This window comes from Pseudonaja textilis, chromosome 4, assembly GCF_049901715.1.
Source record: "Pseudonaja textilis isolate UNSWEBS1 chromosome 4, rPseTex1.2, whole genome shotgun sequence".
NCBI lineage: Eukaryota > Metazoa > Chordata > Lepidosauria > Squamata > Elapidae > Pseudonaja > Pseudonaja textilis.
The window spans coordinates 83,359,157-83,379,174 of NC_141993.1; the positions used below are offsets into that span (position 1 = coordinate 83,359,157).

The 20,018-nt window shown below is 39.3% G+C and overlaps 1 long non-coding RNA gene across 1 annotated transcript in view; it reads left to right on the forward strand.

Moving 5' to 3' along the window:
- The first annotated feature begins 202 nt into the window (after positions 1 to 202).
- The window catches only part of LOC148125903 (uncharacterized), a 209,907-nt gene continuing 190,091 nt past the window's right edge, over positions 203 to 20,018 (forward strand). The window contains exon 1 of the long non-coding RNA XR_015743636.1: positions 203 to 402. This is a non-coding gene — a long non-coding RNA (uncharacterized LOC148125903). The remainder of the gene's footprint in view (positions 403 to 20,018) is intronic.

Sequence of the window (20,018 nt, forward strand, 5' to 3'; positions counted from 1 at the left end):
CTAGATACCGTATTGTCTCTTCTATTCTGCTATGTGAAAAATGTTGAATATCAACAATGGGTTTCAGTGGTGTATTGTTGAGTTTTGTATGAACTAATCTAGCTTCACTAAAAGAGACAGAGAGGGAAAAAGAAAAGAAAGAAGGGGGGGGGGGACTACAGCTTTGGCAAAAGTCTATAGCCAGAGCATTCGTAATATCCCATGTTTAAGAGCTGACTGTGTATCTGGAAAGTCATTTTATGGTTTCTCTGTTTCCTTGACTTTCCCAGCCCTGTTCTCAGGTATTTGCTAGCTCTCCATTTTTACCTGCTCGGGGCTCTGTATTTGAGGAAAAATCTGCAACCTGTCAGCTGGTGTAGGTCTCATAAGGGGCACACAGAAGCTCTTTTCAGTGTTGGAAAGGTAAGCTTTCACTTAACTCTGCTGCCCTTGTTTATGTGATGTCAACCTGTTTGGCCTAGGCATGAAACTTTGCAAACTCTCTCTCTCTGTGTGTGTGTGTGTGTGTGTCTTAGATGTATCGGGGTTTTCCAAACTCTTGCAATCAAAGCGGCTTACAAAAATGGGGGGAAGAGAATGGAAAGGATTGGGGTGCAATGTGATATACCAAAACAGAAGGAGAAGAAAAAGCATGAAATAAAGGCTGAATCACTGTGATGTATGGCATTGGTGGAACTGAGTGGCAAACCTGTGCCCTGATGATAGAAAGACTGAGGTTAGAACTGATTTAAGGGCAGGTTTGTACAAGGATGCTCTGATCCAAATTATTTGGACAACTATCCAACTGTTTTGCCCAATGTTGACTGGGAAAGTGGAAAGCTCAGTTTTGCTATGAGAACAGCTGCTATTCTGTGGGTATCCCTCTGTGTGTGTGTGTGTGTGTGTGTTTGCGTGCATGCACAAGTCTGTGTATAGCTATGTGTGTGAAGTCTTTGAAGTGAAGTGGGAGAGAAGAACAAACGGGATATTTGCTCAAAGTTTTCAAAGCTTTGAAGACATCCCTGGGGTTCCATCTGTCTAATGATATTCTTTTCACATTCTTCTCAGTTGACAGTGTAATGTTAGGCTGGATGACACGAGCTTTAAGTCCCATGGCATTCAGTGCCAGATATTTCTGATAGAGGATTGAGGATTGCAAACCAAGGATTGACCATCAAGTCAATTCTTTGTCAAGCCAGGAATGAGTTAATGAAAGTCACATCATGGACGTTTGTACAATAAGTTAGCACGAGGACAATATAGTTTGTACAATATTCAGTTCCTGAATGAATTGAACCAAAATAAAAATAAAAATTCACCAATTCAAGTCAGCTAAAAGACAAATAATGCACAATATGCCTGCCTTTTCTATCGGGAATAATATTATACTTAACTATATATTTGAGGCTTGCCTAGAGATTGTGTTAAGGAAATTTCCGCACCAGCAGATATTTAATCTCTACTCAAGACAATGGCAGCTTTCAAATTTTGTAATTTTAGAATGGCAAACAGGAATGGGAGGTCAGCCTGAGTATCCACAGTTACAGGAAACATGTAATTAACAAAATCATCACCATAGCTGCACACTGGCAGTCTGCAAGCATTCCTTGTTGTCACAAAGAGCTGGGGTTTTTTGTTTGTTGTTTTGACTTTTTTTTTTTTTTTTTTTTGGAAGAGGGCATATGTACTACGGATTTGTAAGATCTTGTTCTCATCCTACGCAGCCTTGTTGTCTCAGCCCACCTGCCAGGAATTAAGAGACAAGAGCAGATGATTCTTTCTTAACCTCTGCATTTAGTGCCAAGCAGTGATGGGCTCTCTATGAAACCATTTCTAACCCTTCCTGGTTGGAGTGGTGAGTTTGAAAATTTTCCCCCTTCCGTGCTCATCATTGTCACTCAATTATAGGATGGAACTGAACCAGAAAATCTGGTACAGTCTAGCAATTAGTACAAAGAGTTTCCAGTCTAGTGTAAAGACAGAATTGCAAGAGCCCAGCAGCTACAGAAATAATTTTGATTGGCCATGGACATTGCCTTTTAGTGCTGCTTGGTTACATCCTAAAGATTCTGCCTTCTACCCTACTTGTCTTCTCCTTAAAGGACTACATTTTATGGCCTTCTTTTGAGATGTCTTCAGGAGGGGCACCTTTCTTCTTCCTCCTTTTATTTATTTATTTTTAGTTTATGCATCTCCCATTTTCAAACTGTCATTTTAGCCCATCAAATAGACACATTTTGACTTGAAGAACAAAGCACCAAGATATCAACGTTCACAGGAACTGACATTTTTAATTCAGACATCATTATGACTTTAATTCGTGACAGGGCACTACAAAGATGTTTTAAACCCACCTCCCCTCTCCTTCTTTTAAATGCAGCATTTGGGATGTTTGTCTCTTTTTAAAGCACTTGTATTTTCTTTCCCACCTTCATTCTGTCATAATATACAATTAGCATTATCAAAATCATCAGCTATCACCCACAGTCACTTCTGACCTTTGCTTTTAATCTCTGTAGCAATCTGCCACTGAGTCCACTAAAATTTTAACTAGCAATATTACAGTTTTAGAACATGACAATGCAATGGAATAGATTGGGAATATGCTAAAATTCCATATCATAACTTGAGGAATATTAAATGAGAAATCATATTTGTTACAATTATCAGAAAAACAAATGAAAAATAATAGAAATGTTCTCCAAAGAAAAGGATACAGCTTTTTATCAGCTGTAAATAATTTGAACAAGCAAGCAAGAAAGACTTCAGTTTTCGTGTCAGTGAATTCTTTGTTGTACCTTACTAGTGAATGAAATTTTCAGGCAGGTATATTGAAATGTACTGGAACATGGCTGAGAAAAATCAATATAAATAAAGATTGAAAGCAACAAACCAAAGAGCTAATAAGATTGTGGAACTAACACATTCATGCACACCATCAAGCCATTAACTTCATAAAGTAGTATAAACCAGTGCAAACGTATATAATTTTCTGGTGTTAATTTACCAATGTTCTGGATTTCTGAGAAGTTAGGTGCCTATTATTTAAATTTGGTTAAGTATGGTTTTGAAAATAGAACACTTGAGTGAAATTGCTAAAATAAAGAAATTGATAACATTTAAAATACACAATGTGCTAAAAAAAAATATGGAATTAGTTTTATGTTTTTCTTCACTATTTTCATATATTGCTCCTATTGGGAATCATTCAAGAATGCTTCAGAAACCTAATAATCCATTCATAATTTGCTGGTTTTACTTTACTTTACTTAGGAATCTAATGGTAGAACGCCATTGATAAAAATAAAGTGCTATCTAATTCCATCGGTACTGTGTTTTTCTGCAATCTGAATTAGCCAGAATTCTTAAAGAATGCCATACTTAAATGCCATCTATTCCAACCCTGGTTTCACCAGAATGATTAGGAATATTATAGCATAGGCAATTTCAAATAAATTAGGCTAGTGTTTTAGAACAGTATACTCAACAGCAACACTGTATATTATACGCCTCAGGAACAACTAAAGTGTTATCTCTCTGGGCAAATGAGTTAATGGGGTTTAAAGTCATCCCTGCCACAATCACCATTCTGATTCTTTTTATGCAAGAATAATCTAATTGTACTTTAAACATAACTGGTTGCCATAGGTTTTTAGCTCTTGTGAAGGGATATGTTCATAATAATTTCTCTGATGATTAGAGCTGCTGAAGATACATGATTGGAGCAATGAAATTCTGTGTCTATTGTCCCAGAAATGGCAAATTAGTCCACACAGTGGAAGCTGCCTGTAAATATATAAAATGCACATGCAGTGAGGAGTTAACATCTGTACTACCTGAAGTGTACATTGGAAATACCTGGTTGACATAATATTTGTGGGGGAGTGTCCACATTGTATTTTTGCAAAACCTGGGAAGATCTCTGTTGAGAAGAGTCAAATCAAATGCAACCTTGTTGATTCTTCTTGATCTGTCAGAACTCTTCAGAAACAGGTGCCCAAACTGGGTTTGTGTAAGAGGTTTCCCTGTAGTAGTTCCACTCCTACCTGAATGGACATTTCAAGGAGTTAATGCTGGGAAATATTTGCTCAACCTAATGGTATTCTTGTTCGACTCTCCCAAAGGGCTCCATGTTGTTCAACAACTACTGTACGTGAAAGCTCAGTGGTATCACTGAGAGTTAGAATGGATTGTCATAAATACACTGATGATGTACCATTTCGTTTTTCTTTCTCTTCAAAGCCAGACGGGTTCATGGACATGGTAGATGGTCAAACTATAATAATAAACTAAAGATTGGCTAACAAATTGTGATTTACTCTAAAGACAGAGACATTATTAATCAGATGTTTCTGAATCTTTAAAAGTAGGATTCGCCCTACAAAGAACTTGGATCTACAAAATTGTTTTTATGGGTTGGATCAACTTTTCATTCGAGCTATAAACATATTTGAAATTGATGACTTGACTCCAATTATCCATTCTCTGGTAACCTTCAGTCTGGACAATTGTCATACCTCAGGTTCTCTTTGAAGGCAGTTTGGAAAAAACTGGTGGGGGAAAAGTTATAACTAGGATCAGGCAGCTAGAACATATTATACCAGCCAGTTCTGGTTTGCACTGGCTCCCAGTCCATTTATTATTATTACCTCCTTTATTGTCAGAGTACAACATGTGTACAATGAGATTGGCTGAGCCTCCCTTTGTGCACACGCACACCCACACACAACTCACAGTGAGGACAGAAGTCCCTAACCCAGACTCAAACTTAATATCCTATGTGACCTTGTTGCACAACGCGCCAGCCCTACAAGTCTTTCTAAGCTATATCCAAAGTAGCTGTTTTGACTATAAGACTTTCCATGGTTTTGAACCTCAGTACCTGGTAGAATGCCTTCACAACCCCATGTGTCTAGCAGTTGGTTCAATGTCATCTTTGAAGGCCTTTTCAAAGAGCCTTCTAATTCTGAAGCTCAGAGCAATGGGAGGAGAATCAAAAATGGACAAAGTGGTGGTTGTGAAGCAACATTAACCATTCTACCCCTTTCGATCCTCCCTCTCCCCTCCCCCCGATAATGCAGGTCCTAGAGACAATGGTTTCTCAGTTGTTGCTCTTTTGCTGCAGGAGATTCTATTGAGAAAATTCATCTGACTTCTTGTTCACCTTCCAATGCAGCATTAAGATTCCTCGGCTCATTTAAACCTTAATATTTTTTCTTTCCTTTCAGGCAACCATCTCAGTAATTTTATTTACATTTGTAAGGACACTGATAAAAACAAATCCTCAAGCAGCTTAAGTAGCTTACAAGTGCTTAAGTAGCTGAATATATTATTGTGCTTTGAAGGCATCTTTTTGAAGGGTGCCTTCAGGTCAGTTTTTGACTCCTGGCAACTTAGAGCAGAGTAACAGAGTTGGAAGGGACCTTAGAGGTCTTCTAGTCTAACCCCATGCTTAGGCAGGAGACCCTATACCATTTGAGACAAATGGTTGTCCAATCTCTTCTAAAAATCTTCCAGTGTTGGAGCATTCACAACTTCTGGAGGAAACTTGTTCCACTCATTGTCTTAACTGTCAGGAAATTTCTCCTTAGTTCTAAATTGCTTCTCTCCTTGATTAGTTTCTATCCAGGGACTGGATGGAAAATTTCAGGGGCATCTTGGAACAGTCCCTGCAGTTTTCTTGGCGAGATTTTTCCAGAAGTGGTTTGCTCTTGTCTGAGAGAGACTGACTGGCCCAAGGTCACCCAGGTGACTTGGTATGTAATAGCAATAGCATTAGCACTTAGATTTATATACCGCTTCGCAGTGCTTTGCAGCCCTCTCTAAGCTGTTTACACAGTCAGCATATTGCCCCCAACAATCTGGGTCCTCATTTTACCGACTTCAGAAGGATAGACGGCTGAGCAAGGCTAGAATTCATGGTCTCCTGCAAGTGGTGGTATTCAATTTTTTTTTACTACTGGTTCTGTGGGTGTGGCTTGGTGGGCATGGTGTGGCTTGGTGAGTGTGGCGTGGCTTGGTGGGCGTGGCAGGGGAAGGATACTGTAAAATCCCCATTCCCTCCCCACCCCACTAACCTGCTTTCCAGCTCCGTTCTCTTGTGCAGGGCAACAAAAGAAGACCCAGCCGATCAGCTGGGACTCAATGGCGGCAGAGAATAGATGGGGGCAGGGCCAGTCAGAGGTGGAATTTGTAAGTTCTCCAAACTACTCCACCTTTCCGCTACCGGTTTTCCAGAACTGTTCAGAACCTGCTGAATACCACCTCTGGTCTTGTTTCTCACCCGATGCTTTAACCACTACACCAGACTGACTCTCTTAACTGCTGACTACAAATGATAGGTCCAGGCCTTTGATAAATGCTACCCATCTTTCAGTGGATGCTTCTTTGAAAGAGACACAAGGTTACAAAGAATTGAAGATCTGAGTGTGCAAGAAATGTTTAACCAAGAAATCTAAAGACTTAGTGGCTGTATTTGTCAGGCTTGGTTTGTTTAAACCTTGTTTTGTGTGTGTGTAGTATTTTGTATAAGCACAGCTCATGTGATTGCCTAATTCACTATATTGTACAGTCTCTGAAAAAGGATTAAATCAGTAGCCAAGCTAAATGTATCATGTAAACAAGTCAGTGAGACGCAAATGAGAAATTATCAGAGAAAATTGATATATCAGAAGGGTGGCAAATAAGACAGTTCTGGTTACTTTTGGTGGCAATGTTACTCATTGCTTGCTTGTTTCAAGTCCATTCATGATTGATTTTTGGCTCTAACTGATGATCCTTGAAGGAATTTGGCCCTCCTCCTACAATAAGTGAGCAGGAAATAGAAAAATATTTTCTTGAATATATGGTGCACTGCACTCAGGTAGTGAAGTCTTCAAAATCTTATTAGAAAAAGCATAGGAAATAAGCATATTTGCTGATAGAGTTTACATTCAGTTTAGCCTTCTTACCTACTGCACAGGTAATAGCAGATTTAAAATCCCAGAGAAGATAATTCAGATAAAATTTGTCTGATATCCCTGAGAATTTATCTATTAGAGGAAAAATATAAATAGACCTTATGTCCCTATAAAATTTACAACATAATAATACATGTAAAATGGTTTTCAACTTCCTTATCACCACATGGACAAATGCACTCTGTTGTGGGGATTTTATTAAAGCTGTCTAGGAGTAGTGCTGATGGAAGAACATATTGGATCTAGCTTTAAAAAAATGCTGTTCTCAGAGAAAGTTAGGTTTTGCAGATAAAGATCTGGTTCCCATGCGCATAATTTATCCACGTAATTTATATTAAGTTAGATTTCTGTCTGAGGAGAGGGTTTGAGACTTCTCCTCCAATAAGGAGGAGAAACTGCCTTCAAACTGCCTTCTTTTTAATCTTGTGTACTATAGTAAGAGCCAAGTGCCAAAGGCTGGATATAATCTGTTCAATAATCTTTGTAGTCTGTCCTTTTACAATTTCTTGCCACCCCTATCCAGATCCTCTTGGTTTTGATGACCAGGGCTATAGCAAATGAGTTGACTCATTAAAACAGTAGCATGTTTAATGTGACTTATTAATGCAGGCACATCTTAGGACAGGCTCGGGCAGAAGATGTGCTCATGCTTCAAAGCATTTTTTCAAAGCAGAGGCAGGCACGGCCTCTTTCTAAATACTTCTTTAGTACTGCAATACAGGAAACAAGTTCCATATTGCTTCATCTCAAAGATCAGTAACCAGAAGAAATGCGAAAGAAAAACATGTATCTTAACTTCTTTCAGTTTATTCAGACATTTGAGTCTTAGCCTCAGTAATTTTTCTTGCTATTTCATTCAAGTTCGAACCTGCATCCTCACTACATTTTTCTAAAAAAAAAAAAACACCACCACCTAATATTCCAAGAGATTGGATAAGTAAAGTCTTTGATGCTCTCTGAGCTTGGTTGTTTATTTTGCAGAGGTATCATTACCCTACTAGTTGGGCAACACTAAGACTGATGATATCACCTAACTGGGTAATGAAACCTCTGCAGGAAAACAACCAAGCCTCACAGAGCACCAAGAGCAGTTCAACTCTGAGCTACAGATGTTTTTTTTTTTATTACATTGGATAAGAAAGTTGGAATATTTTGTAGGTTTATCATATCCCATTTCAGAGACAGTTCTGGAAATGAACATAACAACATTGCATTAACTTGCAAAAGAAGCTCTAACTCACAGTTTCTTGGCTCTGTCTCACTTTATAAAATGAACTTTCTGTGTGCATTGACAGAATAATTGAAATTGAAAAATTCAATCACTTACAAAATGGACAGATGAGCAGCTGAATGCTTTGCCTTGTAACTTGGCTTCTAGAAGTAGTAGAAACTCATCTGTACTCCTTCTTTTCACCTGCAACATTTTAAAAAGTGTCTTATTTTAAATGCAAATAAAAACAAGAAGCAGAAGGAAAGGAAGAAAAAAGCAACCCAAAATATTCAGGAAAAAAACAGATAGGTTCACTTAATTGTGGCCAGATGTGGTGATCATGTATAATGGATCTCTTTTGGCCAAACAATCTCCCATATTAGTTTTATTCTGAAAGACTAGTTTTTCTTTATGCTCACGTTCTTTTGAATTATGTATCAATGGATTAGCAATTGGACAGCAGAAAAAATATTTTATACATTCAGGATTGCAGAAACAAAGTATTGATATTAAGCTTGAAGGAACCCTATTCACTGAATTGTGCCTTTAAAAAAAAAGTTCTCTCTATATTTGAAAAAGCAATTTGCTCAGTGAAGAGATAACAGAATTTATAAATTGCAAGATTTGAATATCAATAAGACAAAGATAAAATCTTTGAAATTTTCTTTTTGAAATGGCTGGATTCACTATCAAGATATAGTTTAATATTTTCAGTTAAGAGGTACAGCATTACTGCAAAAACAAGAGGGAACACTTAGAAACCTGACAGAATTTAGACATATTTAAGACAAAAACTTATGAAACAAAAGGTTTCTCTTAATATAAATTTTACATGTTCTAGCTTTAGAGGACCTGTAAAATCAAAATAGTAACTTGAATAAAATCTACAGTAACTTCTAATTTTATATAACAATGTAATATATTCAGCTCCTTAAAACTAATTAGTAAATTACTGAAAACTTTAATTCTATAATGCATGTAAATTCCATATTTTGTCACCTTGTATTTTATTTTATTCCTTTCCACCCTTTTTTCTTTGATTGTCTGCTCCTTCCCTCCTTCCTCCCTTCCTTCTTTCTTTCTTTCTTTCTTTCTTTCTTTCTTTCTTTCAATTTTTATAGGAAGAAAGAAAGCCTGTGTTTATAATACCTAAACAAGTTTAAAAAGTTGCTCTGTGAATATTTTTAATTTCCCTTTTTATTATTTTTACAAAACTGAAAAAGTAATAATAATTTAATTTTATAACATGACATCAATATATCCATCAGACTTATATTGATTTCCATTTTCATTTTTTTTTTTAGTAAGCTTTCAATTATCTCTACTGGTATTTTTTTCCCCACTAATTTCCTCCAAAGAAACATGGAATAGTTTGATTAATGCATGCTATATGTACAGGGTAAATAAATCTGGATTTCTTGTTTCTGACACTCCTATTGATCTTACTGGGAAAACCTTTTAAGGCTTGCCAGCGCCAGATCAGGGAGCTGTTACAAGTTTAGTGATACATCTCGAACAGATTTCATAAAGTTGACACTAGAGACCCAAACGAATTAACCTGCTCATCCATGGAGATAATTTTTGAAGACACCCCTGCCGTCTAAATGCTTGGCTACCAGGTTTTCTCAGATAGAGTATCACTTTTATTGAGTCCCCTTGCATCTCTGACAATATCTCCAATGCAATTAATATCCCCAGGTTCTTTGTATCCTATTTTTATTGAATTGTACGCTGTATTAATTATCATTTAGCAACTATTCAAATTTACGATGAACTCTTTAAAAAAGTATTTATGACCTGTCTACAAAGTGATGGTTGCCACTCTTGTCTTGTCCCCACAATTACATGGTCATATTTTGGCCGCTTGGCAACCACCTCACATTTACAAGTTATCACACAGCCTCTATTGCAACATCTTTACCTATAATTCCCAAAATATAATCCTTGGTTTATGACTAGTCACTTAGCAACCATTTAAAGTTACTCCAAAGGTGCTTTTTTCCCCCTCCTTTTCAAGAGGCAACAGGACTTTCTGGTTTTTCTTTGAAGACGTTTCGTTTCTCATCCAAGAAGCTTCTTCACCTCAGAGGTTTTGAAAGAGACAGTGGAACACAGAGAGCTGAAGAAGCTTCTTGGATGAGAAGCAAAACGACTTCAAAGAAAAACTAGAAAATCCAATTGCCTCTTGAAAAAAAAAATCACCCTTGGGACAACCAAGATGACCTGTTACGATGACCTTGGTTCCCACAGGGAAACTTTTTGTTTTGACTTTTAGCTGGGCTATCTACTTTCCCCCCTCCTTTCCCTCTCTCAGACTTCGTGGCGACCTTGAGGCAGCACAAGATGGCTTTAGCCAGGTTCACTTCAGAGTTGACAAAATGGCTACCACAAAAAATGATGTGATATCAGTTCTCTTATTGTCATGGCCCAATCAGATCCCGGTTTGGAAGGAGAAAGAGTTGGAACTGGGACCTTCTAACAGGGATGGCACATCTCCCTTGGAATGCCTGGAGAATCCAGGGGATGAGGACGATGCTGTCCCAGGCCCACTGTTATTGGGGAGGGGATTGACCAGACAGGGAGCTGTCTTTCATCATGAACAAAAGGGAGGATCGGCAGAAGACAAGCAGAGGTGAGGAGACGCAGCAGATCCCCTCTGATGAGGAACAGCTGCCTCCTCCACTCGATCCAAGGGCACGTAGAGTGAAGCAGAGGAAAGCTCAAAGGAGATCTGCGAAGCTGCTGGCCAGGAGGCCGCCCTGCTCCTCCTCACAAGGAACACCTGGCTTAAATTGATTTAAGCAGAGGCCGGAGGATGGTGCCTTTGTCAGGAACAACTGTTTTGCTCTGTCATGCACTTCCCCCGCCTTGGGAAAACTCTGTCCTAAATCGTTTTTTTGGATTCTGAACCTTGCTTGCGAACTCTGCATCTTGCCTTATGGACTTGCACCTTGTTTTGGATTAGGAACTTCCTCTTTGCCTTTGTGAATCAGTTCTGGAGACCATAGGCCTTAGTTTGCGGGCTTGGGTTACACTGACAGTGAGCTGCTGCCTTCAGCAAAGTTTAGGGTGGAGCTTCACCGGCTATTTGTTGTGGAACAGCAAAAAGGACTTTACGGAAGCCCGCCTCTGCTTAGCTGACCTGGGTCATAATACATATGTAATGACAGGTTCAGTTATGATCATAAATTGAGGACTACCTATACTGGTCTATCTGATAAGATAGTATGCATGGAGTGGATGGACAAATAGGAAAACCATGTTAGGCTAGCTGTTGCAGCAATACCACTTAGACTTATATACCACTTCACAGTGCTTTACAGCCCTCTCTAAGCGGTTTACAAAGTCAGCATATTGCCCCAACAAATTGAGCCATCATTTTACCGACTTCGGAAGGATGGAAGGCTGAGTCAACCTTGAGCCTGGTGGGATTGGAACTGCCAAATTGCAGGCAGCCGGCAGTCAGCAGAAGTAGCCTGCAGTACTGCACTCTAACCACTGCGCCACAGCAGCTCACCTTGCTAACCACCTATTGGTAAACCCAGAACTCCATTATTATTGCAATTTTTGGATTATTGTGACATTTCGTCTTCTTAAAATGCTTTATATTTCTGAATCTGTAACATCTGTAATTTTAATGTAAATTAAAAAGAATGTTTTAAAAAGGAACTGCACTGTTTTCAATGCTTCATGCCATGTATTCGTGAGAAGGAGTGGAAATGATCTAACTGCCCTTGCTGGAGAGCATCTACCGAGAAGAAACCCCACTTAAATTGTCAGTTAGAGGTTGAGAGTTAAGAGGCTGGGCGAGTTGAATGAGTAATGTAAGAATAAATAGAAGAATGAATAGTCTGAATAATGTTGAATCCAGAAGGTCCAAAGCATGAACTGCTCATAGTGTTGTGGATTGAAGTTCTGAATCAGAAACAGACTTAAGGGAATTGAATATTTCACTGTTAATAAAAAGAAAATATGAATTAACAAGTGGGAGTCAGTTAAGAGTGTAACGTGAGTAATATTATCCAGAAAAGATTGTGATAGAGGCATACACTGGATCTTAAAAATAGCAAGACAGGAAGGAAATCACTCATTTGAGCTATGATGCTGGAGACGGCTTCTCTGTATTCCCTAAACAGCAAAAGTGACTACCCATGTTTTCCCAAAAGTAAGACCCTGTGTTATATTTTTTTGTCACCTAAAAAGGCACCAGGTCTTATTTTTGGAGGGGACGATTTTCATCACTTGTGCTCTTCACCCCTGGCCTCCTTTTCACTTTCAGAGGCCTTCGGGAAGTTCTTCTGAGGCCAGCAAAGCTGGTAAGACTTTCCTGAAGGCTTCTGAAACAGATAACAGAGCTCCAGATCTATCCGGAGCTCTGTTATTGGCTGCAAAGGCCTTCAGGAAAGCCTTGCCAGCTGCAGAAAAAATGGCCCGGCAAGGCAGGTGTCGGGATGTGTGAGGCCTGGCTGTAACTGTCCGAAAGTAAGTAGTAGGGCAGCTCCACCTCCCCACCCCCACTCTAGCTTAATTTTTACCCATGCACCCTGGAGTGGGTGGGGTCTTAATTAGGGCTTATTTTGAGGGTAGGGCTTATATTGGGTGCACGTGTAAAAATCAAGCTAGGACTTATTTTCAGGGTAGGTTGTATTTTTGGGGAAACACAATAACAAGCAAGTATGAAGCATATAACACCAGACATGTCACTAGAGGGCAAAATCACAAAACTGCTTCTCACTTACTTTGGCTGCACCATGCGGGGGAATTCACTGGAGAAAGCAATTATGTTGGGGAGAGTCAATGGTACAAGGAAACCAGGCCATCAAAGAACATGGTGGCTGGTACAGGTGGGTTTTTTAAAAAATAACTTTAGTACTTTGAAGGGAAAAAAGGTTGAAAATGGGGGGTGTCCCTTTTTTCAGTGATGCCAAAGAATTTGAAAGAATACAATAAATTTTGTAAATAAAAATGGTGACAGCTCACAAATATTACCAAGTGCAAATAGAAATACACATTATTTCCATACCAAGGAAGATAAAGCAGGAATGTTTAAATTGATTATTTTATTCAAAGAGGAAAATACGTTTTCATTTGGATATCACTTCTGGAATTTGTACTTGTGAAGAAAAAAAAACCTTGTTTTATCTTGTTTTATCTTTTAAAACTTGTTTTATCTTGTACTGTGCTAAGAAGAGTTGAAAGTCAATGCCCCCTTTTCTTTCTTTTTTTTTTTGTCCCCTTGCATCTCACACCCCCTTTTCCCCGCTCCTTTTCCCTCCCTTAATTTCTTATTTTTTCTTTTCTTCTTTATATTTTATATAATAAAATAAAAATGATAAAGGGGCAGGGGGAGAAGAACATGGTGGCTGGACATAATCAAAGCTGACACCAGCCAGATCATACAACGACTCAAAGGAATAGTGCAAGATAGGAAGATATGGAGAGACCTGGCCCATAGAATTGCCAAGAGTCAGACATGACTGAATGGATAACATTATCATCATCATATGCACACACACACACACACACACACACACACACACACACACACAATTACATTTATTCATGGAGATTCTCAGGTGTCCGGGTCATGTTTTTCTCAGCTATGACTGGATGGTGGGGAATGGAAGAATTTATACCCCTTGCAGACAGCTGGTCATTTGCATCCTTTTAGAGGGTTGTTGAAGCACTTGGAGGTTTATCTGTGTCATTGGGGTCATCGGAGTAACACAAATGGGTGTGGAGCCTTCTTGGAACTGTTCCCCACCATCCAGTCAGAGCTGAAGAAGCTTCTTGGGTGAGAAGCAAAACGTCTTCAGAGGGAAAAAAAAAACAGAAAGGCCAGTTGCCTCTTGAAAAAGCAACTTTGGGACACAATTACATTGCAAAATCATTTCAAATCTAGTGAACGACACATTTCTGATCCGAGTTCCACCTTTGGTTTTGAAGGAAAATATTCTGAAAGTTGATGTAGGAGAAGAGTAGGTAGTGCTGGGGGAACAGGGGCAGAGTTAAAGGCATCATAAGCTTGGAGTCGTTGCATTTCCACAAGCGCTCCCAAGTCCAAGCCTTTCTGAATTCCATTGACTCTTACTGGCACCAATTATGTGTTGAGCTTCAATTGACCAGATTCTTGTGTGTAGGCTTAATGTACTTGTGTATGGGCTCCATACTGCAGCCTTATGGAGGTCTTGATTCCTTCGCCCAATAGTCACATTCCAAAATGACCAAACATTTACGTTCAATTAAGGCATTTACATGAAATGTGGTGGATTGGGCCCCACTGGTTCCTACGAAGGGATTGCATCTCTTGGGGGAATCCACCCAGCAATGCCATTCTCAACTGTTTTCTCCAAAGAAACCCATCAATTACTGAGGAGCAGGTGGCAAAGATGGAGACAAGGACAATTCTCTTTTCTCTATAAATGTTACTGGGGGATAAAAACATTTTTCAAGTATCACTTAGCAGAGGTTCCTCTTCCCTGTCCTATTAGTTACATCTGCAAGTTTAGCTAACAACCGGTCTGTTTCTCATTGACAAGAGTCATGCCTCGTAGTAAATAATATGGATTGGAAAATCTCAAGGTTTTCTATGTATTGTGCATGAAAATCCTCTAACAGCTCACAATTGATTTGACAATTGAGCAGTAAACCTCTGATTTGGAATCATTTTTTTTTTTATTAAGAGAACTAAATGCTTAAGTTCTAGAGAGGCTTGTCCAGTACCTGAATATGTCTTTAACAGTTATTTCTCATTCCTGTCTTGTTAACAAGAATATAAATAAGAGAGGTTTCAGTAATTGGCTCAGAGTTGCCAATGAATTAATTAACTTTGGTCTATTTTACCTAACCTTTAATAATAAGAGTCTCTCTCTCTCTCTCTCTTTCCTCCCCCCCGCCTTTTTTTTTTTTTTTTTTTTGAACTAGCAATATACCTGACAGGCAGAAAAAATAGACGTACAGCCCAGCTCTTGAAAATTAATGAGAAATGAGGAAAGAATCAATGTACATTCTGCTTGCTGAGAGCTAACACAAAAAAGACACAATAAACCATGAACAAACACAGTCAGTTTAAAAAAATAGGTTAGGAAAAGTGGGCAAATTCAATTATAGAAGTAATTAGAAGATATAGGGCAAAGCTGCCATTTGGGACTATGCCAGAAGACATGAATTAATGAGAATGAATAGAAGGCATCCATGTAGTAATTAAGAGGCAATCACCTATAGCCGTGAATACCTGAAAACAGGCTGGGCCGGAGGGGAAACTAATAATTCAGTGATCAAAAATATTTTTGGATGATTAATATGGCAAATTTCCTCTAAAAGACTAATTTCAGAAAAGATACCAAGATAATACCACCCTCTTTGTTCTTCCCGGCAGTTTTCTGGCTAATTAAATTTCGTAATTTGCAGCGGTATTCAAAAACATTAGCTGGAAAACTGGAAGCGAAGATCCAGCTTCTTCTTATTGTTTGCAGTAACCTCACTGAAATCAAATCTATAACTTAAGATGGGAGTTGCACGAGTATTAGGAAGTCAGCCCTTGTGTGTAAGTTACTAAGATCTCCCACTTCAGAGGTGGTCTTCAGCAGGTTCTGACCAGTTCTGGAGAACCGGTAGCGGAAATTTTGAGTAGTTTGGTGAACCGGCAAATACCACCTCTGACTTGAGATTTTACAGTATCCTTCCCCTGCCACGCCCACCAAGCCACACCCACAGAACCAGTAGTAAAAAAAGTTTGAATCCCACTACTCTCCCTCCCTTTCAGGACACAATCTTTCTGATTGGTGGTAAATTCACAGCCATTGATTTGTTTTGTAAATAACTTTTTTCCACTACTCTTGGTTAAAATTATATGATGACCGTTTTGCCCCATCAATAAAAGAAGAAATAGTAACCAGTTTACTCTTAGGTAGCTTAGTGAAGAATTCTTCTTTTGATATGCGCTGTCTTTTATATAACAAGGATATAGTTTATTTTTATTTATTTGTTTGATTTTTATCCTGCCTTTATTAGTTTTATAAGTCAAGGTTTTCAAAGTCCCATGCTGGCTTTCATTCGTAAAGTGGGACTAGGACTCACAGTGCCCTGCGGATTGGCCCAAACCAAAGGAAATGAAACTACGGTTAGGTTACTGAACACGAAGCCCTGGCTGAAAACTAATGCTTGGGATAGATTTTTAGAGGGTTTTTTTTTTTTAAGGAAAGCGATGCTGACAACTTTTCTTTCTGACTTGTTTGTGAACTACAGTAGAAAATATAGGAAAAAAACCTTGCCAATGAAGATGAAACTAGGGTTAGTAGAGTTAGGGACGGGCTTAAAGTTAGGTCTGTTTGGAGTCTGAGTCACAAACCCATGCTAGGGATAAATTCCTAAATGTTTTCTAAGGACAGTGAGAGCTACAGCTTTTCATTCTGACTTGTTTTGGGTCGGCAGTAAAATCCGTGGGAAAATCCCATTGAGAATGACAGTGAAACTGGGATTAGAGTTAGGATTAGGATTAGGTCTACTTGGAGCCTGAGCCAAAAACTTATGCTAGGGACAGATTCTTAGAGGTTTTCTACAGAAAACGACAGTTACAGATTTACATTCTGACTTCTTTTTGGGCCACAGTAAAATACATGGGAAAATCCCATTGACAATGAAAAGGAAACTAGATAACAGATAACAGATAATCAGAGTTGGAAGGGACCCCTCTCTTCTTGAAAGTCTCAAGTGATGGCGCTCCCACAACTTCAGAGGGCAAAGTGTTCCATTGGTTGGTTGTTCTCACTGTCAGAAAATTTCTCCTTATTTCTTGGTTGAACCTTTTGTTCAGTTTCCATCCATTATTCCTTGTCTGGCCTTCAAGTGTTTGGAAAACAGCTGGACTCCTTCCTCTCTGTGGCAGCCCGTCAAATATTGGAAGACTGCTATCATGTCTCCCCTGGTCCTTCTCTTCACTAGACTAGCCAAGCCCAGTTCCTGCAACCGTTCATTGTATTTTTTAGCCTCCAGTCCCCTAATCATCCTAGTTGCTATTCTCTGTACTTTTTCTAGAGTCTCAATATCTTTTTTATAATGTGGTGAACAAAACTGGATGCAGTACTCTAGGTGTGGTCTTACTAAGGCTTTATAGAGTGGTATTAGTATCTCCCTTGATCTTGATTGTATCCCTCTGTTAATACAATTTAGGGTTGCATTAGCTTTTTTGGCGGCGGGCTGCACACTGCTGGCTCATATTTAACTGGTTGTCCACTAAGACTCCAAGATCCCTCTCCCAGTTACTGCTATTGAGCCTGGTTTCACCCAGTCTATATGTGTACTTTTGGTTTTTCTTGCCTAAGTGTACGACTTTACTTTTCTCTACATTATATACATTACAGTATAGTTAGGGTTAGGGTCAGGTCTACTTGGAATCTTAGGCAAAAACTAATTCTAGGGACAGATTGTTAGAGCTTTTCTAAGGAAAGTGACGATTGGCACTTTTGATATTGAGGTAACCCTCGGCTTACAATCATTTGTTTAGTAACTGTTTGAAATTACAAGGGCACTGAAAAAGTGATTTAACAACTTAACTTAACAACTTAACAACCTAACTTAACAACTACAGTGATTCACTTAACAACAGTGGCAGGTAAGGTCATCAGATGGGGCAAAACTCACTTAACAACTGTCTCACTTAGCAACAGAGATTTTGGGTTCAGTTGGAGCCATCCATCGGAGATGACTTGCAGTAATTTTTCCCCTTGATTGTAAATGAATCTACTGTAATACAAATTGAATAAACATTGTTAGTGTTTTCCCTGATAATTTCCTTATGTTAAGCATGAAAGTTGTAATGGTATGAAACCTTATTCTTTTGAGTTGCTTTGGGGTATAATATTCATATTGTGAATATTTCATTTAATTGGGGAATTATGAATCCGTCCTGCTCATGTATCCACTCCACTGGTGGAAAAATTAAAGCTTTCAGGTATGGCAAGTGAAAAATGCACCCAGGTTATTGGAATAGCAGGACTGTGTGCAAGCACTCAATATTTGAGGGGCTGCCACAGAGAGGAGGGGGTCAAACTATTTTCCAAAGCACCTGAAGGCCAGACAACGAATAATGGAAACTGAACAAGGAGAGATTCAACCTAGAAATAAGGAGAAACTTTCTACAGGGAGAACAGTCAACCCACGGGACAGAAGTTGCCTTCAGAAATTGTGGGAGCTTCATCACTGAAAGTTTTCAAGAAGAGACTGGACTGCCATCTGTCAAAAATGGTGTAGTGTCTCCTGCTTGGGCAGGGGGGGTTGGACTAGATGACCTACAAGGTCCCTTCCAACTCTGATAATCTGTATTTGTATTTATCTTTTTGGCAAGGCACAAAAGAGCAAGGGATCAACCTACTCAAGGTTTTTTTTGCCCTCCACACTTGCTATTCCTGAGGACATAATTGGTTGTTCTAGAGACGATGATATTGCCATAAGATGGTAATTATTTTATGTGTGGTGGAAAAAGAGAAGCAGCAATTAATTGTGAATTTAAAATTAAATTGCCTCCATTGAGAATAACATCTACAATGGGGACAGCCCTATTTATTAACTGAGAAAATTGCAACAGATCCTCTCTCAAATTCATGGCCCTTGTTTGCAAGTACAAATGTAAATAAAATGGATATTTGTGTAGTAGGCACGTATTCGGAAAAGAGATCTTGGTCTTTCAGCTATTCTCTCTATCTCAGCAAACATCAATAACTTATCGAGGCGGAAAATGAGCTGTTATTCTTCTTTATTTATAGTAATGGAAAATAAATGGGACGTTATCAATTTGCAATAACATGTGATACTCCAATATAGTTTGTTTAAGCCTTACTTATTTCAAGAGGAAAAGAGAACAGGTGTAAGAGCCGTGATGGCGCAGTGGTTAGAATGCAGTATTGCAGGCTAATTCTGTACACTGCTAGCAGTTCGAACCTCACCAGGCTCAAGGTTGACTCAGCCTTCCATCTTTCTGAGGTGAGTAAAATGAGAACCCAAATTATTGAGGGCAAATAAGCAGACTCTGTAAAGCAGTGGTTGCCACTGGTGATCCGTGAAAAAATTTTGGTGGTCCGCAGAGAAATGTCACCCCCCCAAACCCCCAAAGTAATTAATCCAGACTGTGTGGGAACACAAGGCTGCGCCACCCACATGGGAACACAAGGCTTTGCGTCGCTTGCATTGCAAACAGCATGAGGTAGTGAGGGGATGGGAGAAAGGGCGGGGGCAGGGAACTTGCCCCACTCGCCTCATGCGCCTGGCCTGGCCACTGGGATGCTTCTTCTCGCTTCTTTCTTTTTCTACTTTTGGCTGCACGCAAGGAAAGCAGCAAACTCTTTCTTTCTCACCCCCAAATTCCACCAGAAATGAGTCCTTGGGACCCTGCAAGGCATCCTGCTCCAAGAGGCTGCACCAGTGGGACAAGTCTTACAAAGACTCATTTCTGGCGGGGTTTGGGGGAGAGAAAGAAAGACTTCTGCTGCTTCTGCTGTTTTCCTTGCATTAAACCAAAAGTCCCCTGAGAACGGAGCTGGAGATGGTATCCTGTGATCCCAAATAAAGAATGATCAATCGGTAGGAAAATGGGGTGGGGAATTTTCCTGCAGACTTTTTTGGGGCTTTTCCCAGGGTTTCAGGTCCGTGGGATTTAAAATTATGAGTTTGGTGGCCCCTGAGGCCCAAAAGGTTGGCGACCCCTTCTGTAAAGCACTCATCAAGCACCGTGAAGCAGTATATAAGTCTAAATGCTATTGTTATACACACACACACACACACACACAGAGACACACACATATATATATATACTGTATATATGGATCTTTGGTTGTTCGGGTTTTCTCCCGCGTAAGATTCGAAGTATCTAGGCA